The 15,256-nt window shown below is 37.7% G+C and overlaps 1 protein-coding gene across 5 annotated transcripts in view; it reads right to left on the reverse strand.

Annotated features, from left to right (window-relative positions):
* HYDIN (HYDIN axonemal central pair apparatus protein) overlaps window positions 1-15,256 on the reverse strand; it is a 389,826-nt gene that overhangs the window by 322,083 nt on the left and 52,487 nt on the right. For 4 of the 5 annotated variants that reach the window (XM_038538392.1, XM_038538391.1, XM_038538393.1 and 1 more), the window contains exon 1: window positions 14,904-14,981. The exons of the other annotated variant lie outside the window; for it this stretch is intronic. The gene's annotated coding sequence lies outside the window, so the exon portion shown is untranslated. Of the gene's footprint in view, window positions 1-14,903; window positions 14,982-15,256 lie in introns of those variants that run through there. 5 annotated transcript variants of the gene reach the window in all.

Raw genomic sequence — 15,256 nt, forward strand, 5'->3', positions numbered from 1 at the left:
TTAGGTACGAAGTCTGGGTTTGCTGACATGAGTTTAGCACAAATGACACCACTTGGGGTCTGTTGTTTCTTTTTTTAACAGTAACAACAAGAAAAGAGAGAGCCACAGCTGCAGAAAGAGCTTATTTGTTATTTGTGAGCCCCAATTCACATCATTTTCATGATTTAAACCAAGAATCTACAAGTAATACAGCTCCAAAACAGATTACTTTTCTCACATGGGAATTCAATTATCTTTTAATTTCATAGAGTTATCTACTATTTGCAAAGTACTATACTAATTATAAATAAAATCATATTGTTTTTGAGGAGTGAAGATGAAACTTAGTGATATGGCCTCTAGCATACAGTAACAAGCACCCAGAAATCTAACTGGATTTTGACTTTGCATATCCATCCACATTCAGACTTGGTCACATCTCTTATGTGAAAAGCATTGTTACAATTCGAGCACTTGATAAATTCTACTTTTAGTTACAATGAGGTGGGTAAAAGTTAAAATGATACTGCCTTTTAAAAGATTTTATTGTGAAATTTTATATATACAGAGAAAGGTATCTCCAAAATGTACAGATAACAAATTTCTTATAAAGTGAACATCTGTGTAATGATCATGCCAGTAAAGAAACAAAACACTGTCAGCAACTACTACGTCTACCGAAGGACCCACACATCCCTTCTCAATCACTAAGCCATCTCTCCCCACGAAAGGCAATTACTATCTTCACTTTTATAGAAATCACTTCCTTGATTTTCTTTTACTACCTAAGTATGCATCCCTAAACACTATAGCTTTGCTCAGGTTTTAATATTTGAAACAACAGACTCACACAGTGTGCAATCTTCTATGTCTGGCTTCTTTTATTCTACTTTATATAACTATTTCATTGCATATACCTGCAATCTGTTACTCTTCGTTTAAGTTTAATAGTTCACTGTTTGAAATATACTACTATTTATTAATCTATTCTACTATCGGTTAACATCTGGGTTGTTTCCAGTTTGAGGCTACCATGAATAAGATAGCTATGAACAGTCTTATAAATGTCTGTCTGCACACAAGGCCAAACAGTATCTATCTAGGAATGGAATTGCTGGATCATAGGGTAAGCATATCTTAAACTATGGTAGATAATGCTAAACAGTTTTCCAAAGTCATTGTACCTATTTTATACTCTCAGCAGTGTATGAGAGATCTGGATACCACCCAAACTTGCTAACACTTGCTATTAGAAACCTAAATTTTAGCTATCCTGTGGGTGTATTATCACAGCTCACTGTGGTATTAATTTGCATTTCCCTGATTACTAATAAGGTTGAGTATCTTTGTATATGTTGCTTGTCCATTTGGATGTCCCCTTTTATGAAATGTCTTGAGGTGTCAAGTCCCTTGACTTTTTCCCTTGGGTTGTCTTTTTCTTATTGATTTGTATAAGTCCTTCAAATATTCTGAATGCACAGTTACTTGTTTTTGCAGATGTCTTTGCCCACTCTATGGCTTGTTTTTTTTTTATTCAAGCAGCTTTATGCACCAACTTCCAGTTCATCTCTATTCCTTTGAAGCAGCCCTTTGAGGTCCAAACCCAAAGAGGAATTCAGCAGGTGCCCTCTATCCACCAATCCCTGCTGCCTTAGCCCACAAAGACTGCTCTGTCTTTTACTCTCTTGGCTTCTTCCTTGGAATTTATTTGCATATGCTCTCAGGGGTTCTAAGTTTTGAACTCACTTCCCTGGGTCCCTGTTCCACTTAGAGCTGGCCTGATAATTCTTCACCATCTTGTTAGCTCTCTACTGCCTTGAAGCAGGCTCCTGTTGATAACCTACCCAAGTTTTCCAGTTGTCCTTGGCAGGAGGACAGACCTGTACTACCTCGTCTACCCTTCTCAGAAGCAGAAATCCTCATTTGCCAAAGTGTAGATAGTATAAGGGGAGAAAACCTATTCCATGACTGAAGAATTTTCCAATGCAAAAATGAAACTTTTTTTTTTTATTTGAAGATAAAACCCAAAAATGAAGCACAATACACATAGTTCCCAGGACTGGTAGAAGTTATAGCACTGCTCAGATGTCTGGATAATAACCTGGATTATCCATTCATGCCACCTAATCCAAGATTTATAGAGCTGATGTCTTAACATTGTGATTCATTTTAGGTATCAGACTGAGATATAGTTAGTGCTACCTTGTTTTATTAACAATGAATACCTATTTACAGAACTTTAATGGCCAGAAGTAAACATTTAAAATTTCTCTGCCAAGCAACCAAGGACATATTTATTCTTCAGCCCCTTCTCACTTGAAGAACCAATAAAAGCAATAACATTTTTTGAAAATGTATATTAAACTTCAGACCCTCTGAGCTTTAGCTAGATCTTTCAGAAAGAGTCTTAATCTGGGATCCCTGGGTGGCGCAGCGGTTTGGCGCCTGCCTTTGGCCCAGGGTACGATCCTGGAGACCCGGGATCGAATCCCACGTCGGGCTCCCGGTGCATGGAGCCTGCTTCTCCTTCTGCCTATGTCTCTGTCTCTCTCTCTCTCTCTCTCTCTCTGTGTGACTATCATAAATAAATAAAAATTTTTAAAAAAGAGTCTTAATCTGTGTATGGATCCAAACTATGAGACACTATTACAGGCACCCTCAGATGACATGGTAAAGTGCATAATTGTCTCTGGAATGCCCAGTCTCTCCTTCCAAGTCCATTAACCCTACCAGGATACTCTGGTTCCTTTCTGTCTAGGTTGTCAGGCTGCCCTGTTTCTCTTGATCACACTAAAAGGTTATTTTGAGGTAAAATCTCTGGAACTCTCTCCCTCTCATTCCTTTTCCCCATGCTAACTTAGATTCATCTCACAGGTGTCATTTGAAACATCACTGCTTCTAGAAAGCCTTTTCCTAAGGTCTCATAGCAATTTCACTTTTCACATATTGAGTAAATAACTTGTGTAACTAGATTTCTCTGTCTGTCTTCGTCACTAGAGAACAAGCTTCATGGGTCAGAGACCTTGACCATCATCCTTATCATTGGTATATAAGCCTAACATAATGCCTAGCATGGAGTCAATAAATATTTCAGGAGTGATTGGATGGGTAGCTGAATCACTAAGCCATCTATGCTTTCTTTCTCAAAGAGATCTTCATTTTTTTTTCTAGAAAAAAAATTTTTTGAGAGAGAGAGCATGTGAGGGCGATGGGGAAGAAGAGAGGGATGGGAAAGAGAGAGAGAGAGAGAGAGAGAGAGAATCTTAAGCAGGCTCCATACTCAACATGCTGAGCCCAAAGTGGGGCTTGATCTCACAACCCTGAGATCCAAAATCAAGAGTTGAACACTTCACCAACTGAGACACCCAGGTGCCTCTCAAAAATATATTCATTTTACAAAGGAATCATGGGACACCTGAGTGGCTCACCAGTTGGGCATCTGCCTTTGGCTCAGGGCCTGATCCCGGATTGGGCTCCTTGCATGGAGCCTGCTTCTCCTCCCTCTGCCTATGTCTCTGCCTCTCTATGTGTCTCTCATGAATAAATAAATAAAATCTTTAAAATCAATCAATCAATCAATAAATAGGAATCATTTGGGGCACCTGGGTGGTTCAGTGGTTGAGCATCTGCCTTTGGCTCAGGTCATGATTCCAGAGTCCTGAGATCAAGTCCCATATCACGCTCCCCACAGGAAGTCTGCTTCTGCCCATGTCTCTGCCTCTCCCTCTGTCTCTTATGAATAAATAAATAAAATCTTTTAAAAAAATTAAAAAATAAAAGGAATCATTTGTCAGGTATTTATAAGTTTTTACTACCCTGGATCTATTTATCCTTTTTCAGGGATCAATATCATTTTTCTTCAGAGCAACACCCCACTCCTTACCCCAATCCAGGAGTAGCTTATCCTAATATCACATCTCTCTGGCCACAGTGATTAGTTCTAGATATGGCAAATGACTAAAGTTAAACCAGTCAGAGCCAATGAGGCATAATTCTGACTTTATTGGAACTGCTGAAAAAGAGGCACACTTTCTTTCCACTGAGGTTGCTGAAAAGTGGGATATGGGCTTGAAGCAACAGGCAGCTTTCTTGCCCCTATGACAGGAGAGAGGCTCTTAAGAATGAAGCCACATATGAAAGCAGTGTCATAAGCCTGAATTCTGATGACATTATTTAAATCCTTAGATCCAGGCAGGATCTTTTGAGCTATTTGAGCCAATTTATGTTCTTTGACACAAGTGTCATCTGAGCTGTATTCTGTGGTCACAATCTCTTGACAAAGTGAATTCATTATAAATAATTGCAGTTTATTTATTATTTGTAATGTGTTACCATAGCATGAATAACTTGAGAACCATTTAGACCAAAATTTATAAAAGCAGTTTTTGATAAGTCTTGTTCATTTTGTCAAATATGCTATTATAAACATAACAAACTATTTTAAATCCATGTTTGCTTTATTAAAATATAACAACTTCTATTTTATATACCACTGATTCTGTTACTACCAGATTATAAAGGCCAATTGGCTTGCAACAACACAAACGGAATGCCTCTGACTTCTACAGCTATTACACATGATGAATGTTGATTTGGAGAATTTGCTTCAATTTACACCATACATATATATCACTCAAGGTGAAGTATTTTAGAAGCTTCTTATGAATCCTAGGCAATTCATATTATTTTCATTGTATGAAAGAAATACATATGTATTTGTTTATGAATTGCTGCAATAAAGAAGAAATACTGAAATTACCATTCACTGATAACTAAAATTCCTTATTTTGGAATTAACTATCAAATCAATGAGGGCTTACTCATATTTTAATATCAACAACAAATGTAATGGCCCCCTCCTGCTAATTTAGCAAAATTCTAAAATAATTTTTTTTTAAAGCTGCAGTCTATCATTTCTTTGTGACTCTTCTGTGGAAGAAATATAAGCAAAGGAAAATATTGGGTATGTTAATTTATTTTCCTAACACAACAATCCCTAATTCAACTGTCCTTCCCTCCAGTGTGCCATACCAATTATTCTACTTAGGAAATTTTCTAACATGAGAAAACATCTTCTCATATGCCTACAATGGGTTTAGCAGATCATTTTCTCAAATCTATTTATCTTATTTGGATTCAAGAATGCATACTCAATAAGGAATACGCTTCAACAGCTTTTGATTTGACAATCTATCTTTATAAAGTATTTCTTCTGATTGTCTAGCAGTTCTAGGGACGCCGGGGTGGCTCAGCAGTTGAGCCTCAGACCGTGATCCCGTGGTCCAGGGATCAGGTGGGAAACCTGCTTCTCCCTCTGCCTATGTCTCTGCCTCTCTCTCTCTCTCTGTATCTCATAAATGAATAAATAAATAAAATCTTTTTTAAAAAAATAAATAAATAAATAAATAAATAAATAAAATAAATAAAATCTTTTTTTCAAGCAAGCAAGAAAGCAAGCAGTTCTAAACTTTGAGGCCCTGATACAAATGGTTCATCTTTGGTCTTATCAGCCATCCTGGTGTCCTAGCTAAATGGACTAATAAATTCCTTATTCTAATTAAACTGTACTGAAGTTTGAACTAAGTTTCTATTACTTAAAACCTAGCACTCTCTAATGATAATTGTTATATTTTTAGAAATCATACGTTTACTTAAAATTTACTCCTGGGGTTTATTAGGAAGACTTGCAAATAACTAATATGTAATGGTGTGAGTTGCTATTTCCAAAGCAAGCTAAAAATGCCTTACTTCTATTAGAATAGGAGAGAATAAGTTTAAACATTTTGCACTTATATATAATGCATAGACTAATTCATTTGAACCATCAGGGTACCATCCAGGGTGCCTAAAAATCTGGAAATCATGAAAAGTCATTAGATATCTGCATTAATTAACACAGCACAGGTAATTTCATACACAAATAATTCTGCTCTTCCCGAATCCACATGTGACTAAAACTAGCACATAGCAAGATCTCTGCAGAAATTCACATGGATTAAAAAATTCTGGGTCATCTGAATCCAGAAGAGATAACTAGAAATACTTCATTTTCATACTTTAAAGACATATATAACTTTATTGAGGGTTACAGAGAAAATTCTTTACAGAAAATCAGTAAATTTTCTCCAGGTACTAATAAATTCAAGAGTTTTTTGCAAACATTATTTAAAAGTGATCTTATTTGTTAACCAAATCCCTCTGACGAAAATAAAGCCTGGGAATCATATTTCCTTTCACAGAAAATATTTAGAATCCCTTTAAGAAAGCCAGCTATACATAGTAGAGCAAATGTGGATTTACTCATTGACCCTTCCAAGGCTCCAACTACCATCAATGAAGAAAGAGACTGGGGTTTTCATCAATCTCCGCCAGCCATTAGGGATATGGTATTTCCCAAGAACAAATGAAGAACAAGTTAGCTTGTCCCTGCTCAAACGGAGTGCTTTCAACACTGATCACTGTCTCATACACCCTTACCAGCAGCTACTTGTTAAATGCTATATGTCTACCTTTTATTAAAATGTCAAATATAATTTTTTTAATTCATACTGGATGGCTGTCATAACAGAATTCAGTAATGAAAACCAATGACAGGGACTGGTTGCATACTATAAAACTGTACCTGAGCTGTCTGGCATATAACAGGGTCATTTTTCTTCTTTCATTATCACATTGGTAAATACTGACTGGGAAATTCTTCGTACACTGATATTAGAGAGCAGAACTTGGTCAGATCGATTTTCATTATGATAGTATGAAAAATACTTATACCAGCCTACATTTCTAATAAGGACAGAAATAAATTTTTCTCCTAAAATTAAAGATGACTTTCACTTCCAGTAATGGCAGATAACAATTGGTTGAACCAACCATTCATGTGAACACTACTTAAAAACTTTAGGGGAAAAATAAATGTTAATTCCCCCTAAAAGTATTAAAAAGCTATCAATACAGTGAGCAATTACCAGGCCAATATCTAAATGCAATCAAACACCAGAGAAGTAAGCAAAGAACTAAAACTCTATAGCCACTTCTGTCCCAGGGCATTTGCTAATCCTGAACAACTGGGGCTTTGTTTGGTGAACTTGCTGAGGCAGAAGTCAATGATTAGAATCTGCTCAAGATGAGAAGTATAATAAGAAATCTTTTCACCTTAGGCACTCTCTCAAATAAATAAATAAATTTTTTTTAAAAACTGGGGAATATGAACATGGAGTGCCTATCAGACAATAGTATATCTTTTTTAAGTTTGTAGACTGTGATAACAACACTTTGGTTACATAAAAGAATGTTCTTAATCTTAGCAAATAACTCCTAACTATAAAATTTATAAAATTTAATTTACATTGCTTTCAAATGGTTCAGAAGAGAAAGAGAGAGAGTGTGTGCAAAAGCCAATGTGGCAGAATGGAAACAACAACTGATGGCCCCAAGTAAAGGTATTTAGGTACGATGATTACTTCAAGTTTTCTTTAGATGTTTTAAAAACAAAATGCTGTAGGGGGGAGTTGTATAGAAGATTCAAAAAAGATTCAAATAGAACATCTGGCAACAAAAGATACAGAGACTAAATTTACAGATTTGGAAAAGTAAAAAGCATATTTTAAATAGCTGAAGAGAACATGACTGAACAAGAAAATGGATCAGAAGAATTAGGCAGGTTAGTACATGGAGTGACAAAGGAACAGAAAACACACAAGGGAGGTCCAGAGACATGAAGGACAGAGACTGAGGTCATGAGAGCCTTGAGTGACCAGAGAAGAGTCAGAGGCAGTAACTGAAAACTAACTAGCTGGGCAGTCTACTGAAATGCTGGGAGAGACCAATTTATAGGTTCCAAAAACCCATCGAATCCCAAGCTACGTAGATGAAGGGGGGTGGAAAAATCCATACCTGGACTCAATCTTAGGGTGAAGAAAACCAAAAATAAAGAGAAAAATGGTTTAAAAAGCCAATAAAAATTATTTTCAACAGAGCTGTGGTTACATTAAAAGCTAATCTATCAATATAGTGAAAGCCGGAAGATGGTAGAATGATGAATTCAAATGTGTCAGAAGAAAAAAAAACTGCCATTTTTAAATTCTATAACCAGCAAAATTATCTTTCAAGAATAAGGGTGAATTCAGGACAATTTCAGACAGATAAATATGGGAAGTTCACCCCAGCACCTCCCCTTCACACTTAACATTGTTCCTGAACTTAAACTGCCTTGAAATGTAAAACTGCTCTCCAGCATTCTGTTGTTTCTTCAAAAATGTAAGACTCTGCTCTCCAGCATTCTGTTGTTTCTTCTTCATATTATATGTATACAATAACATACAACTACTGGATGAGTACTAGAAAAATGTACGACTGTTGCTGAAAATGACTCTGCAATGGTTAATACACCAATTTACCTCATGTAAAGTTTCTGTACAAGTTCACAAATATACATACATCCATATTGATGTGCCACTTTTTTCAAAATAAGTAACCAAAACAATTTGAACTCAGCAGGGATCTCATTGTCCCTGGCTCATCATAATATGGCTGTCCTATGGTTCTGTTATTAATTGCTTTACAAATAGAAATATCATTACCCATATATAAATTTCACTTCTGAACAAAACAAAATAAAACAAAGATCCATGAGTGGTGACCTCCAACTGAACTGGTTAAATTTAGGGGCTCATTTGTAAAGGTCAGTGTCCTTTGCTGCAAACCCACTTCTTATGCAGATGAGAAGTTGAACCTGCCCTAGGGCACCGGGCATAATTAGCCAGCTGCACTCCCATAATAAAGTGCAGATGGTTAATTACCCCAGCAAATAACTGCTTACTTGTGGGCACAAAAGCCTGTACCTAAAATCATTGAAAGTATATTCGGGCCTATTTGTGCTCGTGCAAACAAAACACTTCTTCCAAGGTTTCATCTGTGAACAGAGCACCACAGGCTCAAACTGCACTGCTCTGGGGGAGACCCATTAACACTGCTGGGGTCTGGTTCCAGGGAGGGGCCACTGGCCACAAAGCTATATTTTGAAAGGCGAAATATTTCACAGGGCACTGAATCCTTGTTGAAAAATCTCCTAAAGTTTCCTTGTTGTAAAAGGAATTGTAAATGAAACAGAATTTGGTTTTCCTGGACTCCAAAGTAAATTCTATATTCTTTTGATTAAAAACTCCAAAATGAAAGAATTTTTTCACAAGCAAACATGTCAATATTCGTTGTCTTTTTTTTTTTAATTTTTTTTTTTTTTGAGAGAGAGAGAGAGAGAGCACAAGCAGGGGGAAGAGTAGAACAGGGAGAAGCAGGCTTCCCACTGAGCAGGGAGCCCAATGTGGGGCTCAATCCCAGGACCCTGGAATCATAACCTGAGCCGAATGCAGATGCTTAACCAACTGAGCCACCCAGGTGCACCAATATTTGCTATCTTAAGAAGGAAAAAAAAAAATCTAATTTTCCTGTGCCCTTAAGGAATTTCATGGGCTAGCTGAGCAATTTAGAAATTGTAAGAATTTAGAAAGAATTTAGAAATTCTTCAGAATTTAGAAAGCTATGTAAGATACAACACATCCAATGGTTTTTAGAGACTGTTCCACCAATCCCAGTTAAAAATGTAATCTATCAGGGGGACCCGAGTGGCACAGTCGTTTGGGCATCAGACTCTTGGTTTTGGCTCAGGTACCATCTTGAGGTCCTGGGATCAAGCTCTGAATCAGGCTCTGCACTCAGCATGGAGTCTGCTTGAGATTCTCTCTCCCTCTCCCTCTGCCTTTTCCACTAGCACTGTGTACGTGTGTGTCTCTTTCTCAAATAAATAAATATTTTCTAAAAATAATAAAAAAATAATCTATCAATCTCCCTACAGCAAAAATAGGATTCAGGGAGAAAGCAGAGAAGCGGTAACTACTTCCTAAAACCCATGTTTGGAAGTCCTCTGCAGCTGCAAAGCTCTCAGTTTGCAGGGGCAAGATGACAGGGCTGCGGAACAGAATACTAATCTACTTGAATCGACACAGAACCTTTCCTTTGAAGAACCCACAGGGTGTGTGATTCCATTCAGTTTAATTGTATGTTGGGGAAAAGGAAAAGCAGCTTGCCATAGTTTTAATTGCTAAGAACACACTATCTTTTCAGGAACCATCTGTTTAATTATAATTACACACAGCGATGTAAAAACACAAATGCTTAACAAGTACAAAACTCCCCTACCAGTAACAGTTTTAACATAACGAGCCATATCGTGAAAGAGTATATTGCTTTTTCCCTCTGCAATATTTCATGATTTAGCAAAAGACAGCTTACCGTTTATTATGGAATTTCATTCTGATAAAGCTAAAGTTATTAATTACTCTTCATAGGTTATATCCCTTTGTTTTTCTTTTTTATTAAACTCTAATTCCCTCTGAGAGTGACAGGAATTATATCAGAAATGAAATACAGGGGATCCCTAGGTGGCTCAGCAGTTTAGCGCCTGCCTTCAGCTCAGGGTATGATCCTGGGGTCCTGGGATCGAGTCCCACATCAGGCTCCCTGCATGGGGCCTGCTTCTCCCTCTGCCTGTGTTTCTGCCTCTCTCTCCCTCCCTCTCTCCCTCACTCTCTCTCTCTCTCTGTCATGAATAAATCAATAAATAAATAAAAGAAAAAAAATGAAATACATCAGGGCCCTCTTTTTCCACCTCCTGCTAAAATCTTTGAGGTTCCATATAATATACATCAACTATAATTAATTACCAGGGACATTCCAAAGTATTGCAAGACTAATTTTTTGGCTTTCATAAACACAAATTTCTGCCTTCCTGGTTTTGAAATATGCTTACAACACTGTTATTATTTTAAAAGCCACAAGTATCGGTAATTATTTTCAGGCATGAATAAAAATAGCTTAACCTTGAAATTTATTTTAATTAGGGATTTTTCAAAGCCACGGCTGCAAACTTGGGTGGATTATTTATAATAAAACCAAGCATCAACAACATAGTTGTACAGAACATAGAATTAGGCAACATTATTTAACTTGGGCTTACAACAGTGACTTAAATAACAACAGACACAGATGCAATCAGGTCATAATGTTATTAGAGCAATCCTACATTCAGGACATTTTAGATAGCCTATTAAAGCAAGAAGATGCCAAATAAAATGCAGGAGATTTATGAACTGCCAAGAAATTACAAGAAATTTCTTAGTCATTTCATTCTTATTTTTCTGAGCCACTCAGGCGTCCCCATCACTTCCCTTCCTTAATGCCCATCAGCCAGGTACTCTATCCCCCTACCTACCTTACCCAGGAACCTTTTTTTTTTTTCTTTTAAGTAAAGAACATTTTTTAAAAGCCGAATCTTCTTCCCTACCACCACAAGGGGTAAATATAACTCTTAAATCAGAACTTAAAGCACTTGAAATCCTCAAAAAAATGAAAAGACTAACTTTATGGTTTTTCAAATGAAATCTCTGTGGAGGCCATCTGGTGATTTGTCAATTCTTCACTTATCCTTCTCTGCCCAACCTGAAATCCTCCCAGCCATGATCCAACAGTCATTTTTGCCTTTTTTCAAGCCCTCATTCCCCCTGCAAGGCATTTTTATATGAAGACTAGCCAAATACTAAGTGCCTCTGCAGTGTTCATAAGGGAATAGATCTTAGAAGGAATCATTTGAGACAAAGAGACTGCCCACAGGTTGTTTCTTCACCTTCAGTGATACCAACCTTTATCAAGTGTATTACTATCCCCTGTGCTCTGACATGTGTTCATTCTAAACCAGCGATCCTTGATCTTTGAGGTCTGAGTCCCACTAGGAATTGGATAAAAGCTATGAACACTGTCCCCCAAAAGATAAACGTAAACACATATGTCAAGAATCTCTACACAGATCCCAAAATATGTTAGCTAAAACATGATTTCACAAGCTATATGGGTTTCTTTCAAACTTGATGAAAATTTTCATGTTCTATATTTTTTTGCTAACGTGGAGAAACATTCTCAAAACTCTTTTGAAGTCTGTGAAACTATGCTGCGAACTAATAGCAAATAATAACTTCCCCTCTACTTTGTGGTTATAGAAATCATTCTCACACACATGTCAGAGGCATTTTATTCCCCCCAAATAAATCTAAGTTTGCTCATATGCAAATAAAATAAAACAAAATATCAAAACAACAAAGTGATTGAATGATTACTTGGGTTAAGCAAAAAGTTTTAGATAGCATAATCTATGGAAGACAATGGTGATAAACTGGACTACCTCTAAATTTAAATTTTTTTTTACTTTAAAAGACAACTCAATAAGAAGACAACCAAATAAGACAGGGGCAAATGATATGAACAGAAACTTCACCAAAGACAAAATAAAGTAACAAGCACATGTTGTTCAACACCGTTAGCCATGAAAGAAACTCAAATCAAAAATAGAATGAGATACCACTACACATCTACAAGAATAACTATAATTAACAAAATTGTCACCTGCTGGCAAGGTTATAGAGTAAGCAAAACTATGCTGGCAGAAGGGCAAAAAGGTACAGTCACTTGGAACACAGTTTGGCAGTTTCTTATAAAATTAAACATATACTTACCATAGAACCTAGCAATCCCACTCCAGAATAAAATATATTGATACAAAGACCTGTATGTGAATGTTTATAGCAGCTTTATATATTCATAATCACCAAATATGAGAGACGACCTGAAGTCCATTGACTGGTGGTACATCCATTCAATTGAATAGTACTCAGCAATAAGGAATGAACCACTGTTACATGCAACAGTGTGTATAAACCTTAGAATCAATGTGTTAAATAAAACAAGACCAAAAAAGTGCTGTGTATTTTATGAATACATTTACATGATATTCTGGAAAATACAGAAATGGAAATCAGATCATTGGTTGCCAGGGGCTGGAGGTAGGGAAAGGGGATTGACGACAACTGGATACAAGGGAAATTTTTGAGCCAATGGAATAATTCTATATATTAAAGTGGTTACATGACCATATATTTTTCAAAAATCATGGAACTGTACATCTAAAAGAGGTGAATTTTATAGTATATAAATTATACATCATAAACCTGACTTTAAAAAATAGCTAAGAACATACCAGTAGTAAATATTAATTTAATTTATATTTCAACATGGCATACAAAGTATCAATATCCAGGGTATGAACAGTAATCCTAAAAATCAATACAAAAAGGTCAAATTTAAATTGGGCACAGATAAAGACAGGCAATCCACAGAAGATCAGTTATCAACAAGTCAATAGACATCTACTGCTCAATCTCACTAGTAATCTGGCAAATGTAAATTATAACAAAGTGATAACCATTATTTTCTCATCAGAAAAACAAACTCTTCAAACACTGAAAATACCAAATGGTGATGCTTACGCAGAGCAAATACAACCCCTAAAATAAGACCCCAAGAAAATTACATCAATGAGGATGATGGAATTTCAACTACATTCATACTTAGCCAAATCAAAAGACATAAAAATAACCTTTAAAATAGTTGGGTGGTACAATTAAATTAAATTAAATTAAATCAAATTAAATTAAATTAAATTAAATGTTGGGTGGTTGTCTTTCCTGTTCTCGTCAGTGGGTTGTAGAATGAGGTGAGATAGTCCTGAAAATGCTAGTGTTGGTTTTGTCACTGCTGGAAAATCCTGTCAGTCCAGTGCAGACTGGGAACACCATGGAAAGTACACATGAATGATTCTAAGGATTTACTAGCCCAACATGCAAAGAGTAATGTCCAGGTAGCCCTTCAAATGGTACCAGCTTCCTTGACATTGTCAAAAAAGAAAGCAAGTATGAAATGAGGGCCGCAGCAAAATTTAGAAGAATAAAGACATAACGGAACTGATAAATTTATCCTTCTACTAATTTATGGTGACATATAGGAAAAGTGTATAAATTGGAATCTTAAATATTCTCAGAATGAAGGCTTTTCAATGGTTCAATTTCTGAACTGGTTTGTTCGAAGTGATTTAAGGGACTGTCCAGGGATATTTCTGACTGAGGCCAATTTTGTTCTTAGCAATGACTTCTGAAACTAACAGAGTAAAATGTGACTCCACCAAATAGCCTAATCAAGAGTATGTCACAGATCCTGTGGGTAACACTATTTTTTTTTTTTCTCCTGCAAAATACCTTAGTACTGGATATGAAGTAGGACGTTGATTACTTTAAGGAGTAAAGAAGAGTAGGGAAGAATCATCTTGATAAAATACATAGTATTTGAAATATTATGAAATGAAAAGGCCAAGACTTACTAGAGGAAGGGAGCAAGAAGCAAATCCAAGGTAAACAGTTGAGCACACACAGAGGACAATACACCTGGCATCCAGCATAGGTGGTGAGTCATAGCAACAGGCACTCACTCGCCCTCATCATGGGGCGCTTGCTGGGCCTAGAATGCTCCACTGTAAAGGCGAGCTAATCCTTAAAACGAACCATTTTAGAGCAGGACCATGGCTATGAAATGCGACCATTTAGATGAAGTACATCTGAGGGTGTATTGGTGAGATGAGACATTGATCGTCACGGTCTTCCTGGGAAGGAGAGTGCAGAGGACCAGGGGGTGGGAGCGTGGCACCCCACCTGGGCCACAAAACACAAAATCTTTGAAAAATGATTGCTTCGAGGCCTCAGGGCTAAATAGAAGTTAGAAGCAAAGTGAACACCCCGGGTCGGAGGCTCTGCTATTGTCATGGGAATGAGAAGAAGGGGCCGGGGAAGGCTGAGGAGGAGCGGGGTCTGGAAAACTTGAGGGGCCCTGAGACGAAGGGTGGGAGCACGAGGAGAGGATGCCCCGGCCAGTCCCTAAGCCCCTCGCGCGGTGACCCCTTGATCGCTGCCAGGACCTCGGACCCTCGTGCAGCCCCGACTGCCTGTCAGCTCTGCGCCCTGTTCCCCCCCAAGACCCTGCTGCCAACTCACAGGCGCCGCCGCCCAGGGGCCCGCACCCGGCTCCGAGCTCCTGCTCCTCTCGTCGGGCCGGAGCTGTTGCCATCCGTTGCCACAGCAACCACGGACGGCGCAGCTGAGCAAGCCGCGGCGCGATTGGAGCAGGCCAGCGTCCATAGCAACTGCCTGGCTGCGCTGGTGGGCGGACTTGAACTCGTTCTCGGGAATTCTTCAGGCACCCTCCGTCTTTAGAGGCCCCGTCAGCAGGCACCCGTCCTACCTCTTGAAGGATGCTCCTGCGTTATCTCACTCAACATGTGTCTCCCCGTGGTACTGTGAGGGTTCGCATTTCCTCAGGAATGTTTAACTTGGAGTCAATTTTACCT

Source organism: Canis lupus, chromosome 5, assembly GCF_011100685.1.
Source record: "Canis lupus familiaris isolate Mischka breed German Shepherd chromosome 5, alternate assembly UU_Cfam_GSD_1.0, whole genome shotgun sequence".
NCBI classification, from domain to species: Eukaryota; Metazoa; Chordata; class Mammalia; order Carnivora; family Canidae; genus Canis; species Canis lupus.